Here is a 5,144-nt window from a genome sequence, read left to right as displayed (position 1 = left end):
GAATTTGATGATTCTGTTAAGACACTGAGTTAATTAACCCTAGAATGACCCAGTCTCCAATATTCTTGTTATGTAAACTGCTTCCACAGTTTAAATGTTTTCATCTTCTTTGGTCCCTATAAGGGGATCTCTTGACTGCCTAGATAGTCTATAGTCTATGTTCTCATCTGCATTTGTGTCTTAGTGTTTTCTCACCATCCCCAACATCTTAATAGGGCTAGTGGTTTTGTCTTTTTTTCCCTTACCTACATTCCATTCCTTCAATTTTTTTTATATTAATGACACTAGATCCAATAGGGTATACAATATCCATAACTAGTTGTCACTTTTCCTTTATTAATATATTAATATTTGTCTTTTCATTTTGTCTTAGATAAACCCCATCACTGATCCTTAATGACCTCACTAACTAGTAGTTACTAGAACAACTGGCATCTTCTTATTCAACTGGTCCTTTTTTCATATGCTAAACATAGCCCAGGGGAAGAAATGCCTCCATAGGAAGGCACTCCCTTTGGAGAAACCGTCTGTGATATTCTTTGTGTTGGCACTGGAATCTTTTCTAAGTGACCTTGGGTCTCTTCACTCTTTTTTTTTTTCCATGTAAAATCATTTGGTGATTCATTATCAGTCTCTTTTGGGCCTTACACAAAATTTCTTCAACTTTAAGTGTGGGACTTATGATTTTCATCCAGAAGATGGCAAACAGTCCTTGAAAACACTTAGCTGAGTCACTTTGATCCATCATGTGAACTTCCAGAAGTCCCAGTATATTTCATGGGGCAGAGAGCCCTGCTCTCTGGGAGATGCTCATCTCCAAGATTTGGGTAAGACTGTCAGGATGAATTAGCATTAAATGCAACATTCATTATCCCTGCAACTTGCAAGAGGTGAGAAGGAAGATGCAGCTTCTCTGTCAAAGGAGATTTGTCTTTTTGTGTAGTGAAATCAACAAAGGCATCACCTACAAGCCTGAGAGGACACAGTTGGAAAATATTATATAACATGATATTTATATGGAAATCCCAAACATCTAAGGAGTAGCAAATACTAGATAAGTAAGAAAATAATTCCCTGAACCACAGCACTAAGTGTCACAATGTTCATTTGCTGTAAGTTACATGGATCATGTTTAGAATAGGCTTTCAAGTTCTTACTCAGAAGCCATTGTTCATATTTTAGGCGTTATTATATTAAATTTGGTTAACTTGTTCTTGGTTCATGACAAATGAAACTCATAACATCAGAAGGAATACATTGTTTAGGGAAGAAGATAGTTTTAATAACATGCATATTGAAAGCAAGGAGAAAAAACAAATGACAAACAGAAGCACCACTTCAAAAAGCATTCTATTTATTTATTTTTTTAACATTTATTTATTTTTTTTTTATTTTTTTATTTTTTAATATATGAAATTTACTGTCAAATTGGTTTCCATACAACACCCAGTGAACATTTATTTATTTTTGAGAGACAGAGAGAGAGACAGAGCATGAGCATGGGAAGGGCAGAGAGAGAAGGAGAGACAGAATTCTAAGCAGGATCCAAGCTCTGAGCTGTCAGCACAGAATCTGACGCAGGGCTCAAGCCCACAAACTGTGAGATCATAACCTTAGCCCAAGTTGGACACTTAACTGACTGAGCCACCCAGGCACCCCTAAATTTTTTATTTATTTATTTATTTATTTATTTATTTATTTATTTATTTTTAATGTCACAAGCATTCTAGCCTATGGCCACTTATTAAGTGCCAACAAGTCAACACGCCTTGAAATTTTCACTGTTTTATGGCTCCAAATTATAATTGATATTCAATATTATGACTTTACACTAATAAGAAAAATTAATAATATGTAATATACATGATTTTGCAGCTTTAGCAATGATGGTTGAATGAGTATCAGTGACAAAAGTTTTCTTCCACTAAATCCCGTGTAACACAATTTAAAAATATTCATCATTCAAAAAGATTTACAAATTACCTTCAAATATATACAATCAAGCAAAACTAATCATGGATATGTAAATATTCTTCAGCGATAAGAAACTTAAGAATAAAAGCAATAAAAATAATAAGAATTTCTGGATGAAAAAAATATTTGATTTATAACGTATGTGATGGAGGTGGGGAAATAGCTGAACATTGACAAAACGGCAACAATGTAGGAGATCCAACCTGCCTCCCCCAAAAGAGATCAACAATTAGAGAGCTATCCATGAACAGAGACAGCACTGGGGGAGCTCTGGAGTCCACCTAAGAAACTTTAGCCACACATTAAAACAAAAAGTCTAAGAATAACAGAACAAGAAGAAAAGAAAAACAGCTCCATTTTGCCTGCATCATTGCTCAGAGGGCCAGCATTGCTCAGAGCCACAATGGAACTTCCAGCTCAAAAGAGTTACCCCCCACTGGGAAAAGAAGAGTTGGGTGTACAACCAGCTTCCCCAGCCATTGAGGGCACTGTGCAAAGGTTCCACTTAAACCTCACTCAAGTCAGACTGGCAAAGCTGAGACCTATAGAGACGGCTAGAAACAAAGAAGAAAAGCAGGGGGTTCCAGCAGCAGCCACTCAGCAAGAGCGAACATGGTTCACAGTGACGTGCTCTGCAGACAAATCCAGCAGCCTTCACCAGTGAAAGGAAAGTGATGGGCAGTGCGGCCACCGCAGACACCCTGCAGATTTCACTAGCTTTTGCCCCACAGGAATTAGCAATTGCTGATGTTAGCCATCTGAGTACCTCCCACCCCCTGCCCCCAGCCCTGCTGGAGCCCGGGAACTGCACTGGCAGCCAGCCCAGGCCTCTGAAGCTTCATGGGTACAGGACACCACTCTAGATCACGACAGCTGATCCCCACCCCAGGCATGTACTCAGGACCACCCCTCCAGCTGTGTGCTTTCATGCCACTGACCTGCCACCTGCCACCTGCCACCAGTCTCCACTTCAGCGCACACACCTTCAGGGAGACTGTGCAACCCCAGGAAAGCACACCGACCACACCCAGGCCCTTCACGGGTGCTTGTGGGCCGGAAGCAAGCCCTCTATCCTGTCACCGGCCTCCACTGCCACGCACTGCAGCAAGATCCAGAGAACAGAGTAATGTAGACTGACTCCCAGGGCTCCTGCAGCTGCCAACGTAACCCACGGCTGGTCCCAGCTCTTGCTTCCCGGCCTGAGTCCCAGCAGTAGATGTGTGTCTGCAGCCAGCCCCTGCCACTATGCAGGTACCTGCAGCTGGCCCCCACAGCAGGGCGTGTGCACACTGCTGGCTCTGGCCACCACTGCTGCCTGGCCGGTCCCTGCCACTGGATGTTAAGGCACAGGGGAGGACCTCAGCAGCCCCTGGAACCAACTACAGCCTATGCACATTGCCAATAAATAATAAAATAAATCAAAATGGAGTGGAACAGAACCAACACCAGGAGGAATCATAAGATCCCTGAGTAGTAAAAGCACTGAAATCAAGCATGTTCTAAGAGATATGGAAGTAGAGTAAAAAAAAAAATAATAATATTAGGTAAGTGTCAAGCACGAATCCTTATCACATTTGTTGATTAAAATCAGGGAGACACAGTTTCAGAAACCTCTGGGGATAGCATATCACCCATGGCGACTGAATATAGACAAATTGTCACTCACCTGTTTGCACAACAGAAAGATATTTTCAGGTTTAACAAAGCCTTGGGAAATTTGTTAATTAATTTTTCTGTAAAAATCAAGAAAGTGCACTCAAGAGAACCACTGATTGAACGTAAGAAAGAACACAAGTGTGAAAACAGTATTATAGTACCGATGTATACTGATTATCGAATTGATATTGAAACTCCACAGGATGAGAAGATTGATATAAGAGGAGAAATATTGTCAACAAATATAATTATTAAACTTTGTGTTCTAAAATGGAGTCATAAAAGAACATAGCTGCATAATGTTAGATTTACAAAGGGGAAGGAGAGTCAGAGACAAATAAAAAGGAAAGGCAAAATTAAGTTTGTACATGATTTCTTATTTTCCTTGTTTCCATTTACAGAACCCCTGTTAGCGGCAAATTGTCTTCAATTTAGAAATTAAATTGGGCCTTTGACTCATTGCATCCGAGAGAGTGAGATGGGTCACCAGCAGCTCTACTGGAGCCATCCCAGGAAATCTGGCCCCAGTTCTTGAGACGTCTGCTCAAAATGGTGCCTTCTGATCCATAAATATGGCCTCGATATGTGCCACCAGTGTTTTCGTCAGTGTGCGAAAGATAGAGGTTCTATCAAGTTGGATGAAGTGAACCTCCTTGAGTGGATCATCCAAGAGGCCTACCTTAATTGCAGATATTCAAGATACATACCTTCATGCTAACTCTCTGTACATAAAATAAGTATACTTCAATTATGAGTGTTTTAATGTGTAAAAAATTAAAGTTACAAATTAAAATTAAACTGGGATATTCAGAGAATTCAAAATGTTTGACTTCTTTTTTTTTTTTTTTTTTTTTTTTTTGAGAGAGAGAGCAGTGGAAGGACAGGGAGAGAGAGAGGATGGCAAGCAGGCTCCATGTTTAGCACAGAGTCCAACTCTGGGATCAATCCCACCACCATGAGATCACAACCTGAGCAGAAATCAAGAGTCGGACACTCAACCAACTGATCCACCAGGAGCCCTGACATATTTTTTGTTTTGTTTTGTTTTGTTTTTTTAAGTATCACAAGTTAGGGGCACCTGGGTGGCTCAGTCAGTCAAGCGTCAGGCTTCCACTCAGGTCATGATTGGCTCGGGTCATGATCTAGCAGTTCACGGGTTTGAGCCCCATGGCAGGCTCTGTGCCAACAGTTCAGAGCCTGGAGCCTGCTTTGGATTCGGTGTCTCCCTCTCTCTCTACCCCTCCCTTTCTCACTATCTCTCTCTCTCAAAAATAAACATTAAATTTTTTTTAATGTATCACAAGTTAATATTAAGTATTACATTACAAATCATTATCTTTATTTTTTTTCAATTTTTGTTTTAACATTTATTTATTTTTGAGACAGAGAGAGACAGAGCATGAACGGGGGAGGGTCAGAGAGAGAGGGAGACACAGAATCGGAAGCAGGCTCCAGGCTCTGAGCCATCAGCCCAGAGCCTGACGCGGGGCTCGAACTCAGGGACCGTGAGATCG

General features: G+C 40.8%; 1 pseudogene; it reads left to right on the top strand.

Moving 5' to 3' along the window:
- Positions 1-4,108: 4,108 nt before the first annotated feature.
- LOC132692967 (small ribosomal subunit protein uS14 pseudogene) lies at positions 4,109-4,348 on the top strand (annotated as a pseudogene).
- The last annotated feature ends 796 nt before the right edge of the window (positions 4,349-5,144 follow it).

This window comes from Panthera onca, chromosome B1 (assembly GCF_046562875.1).
Source record: "Panthera onca isolate mPanOnc1 chromosome B1, mPanOnc1 haplotype 2, whole genome shotgun sequence".
NCBI classification, from domain to species: domain Eukaryota; kingdom Metazoa; phylum Chordata; class Mammalia; order Carnivora; family Felidae; genus Panthera; species Panthera onca.
This window is presented reverse-complemented; position numbering and strand designations above follow the sequence as displayed.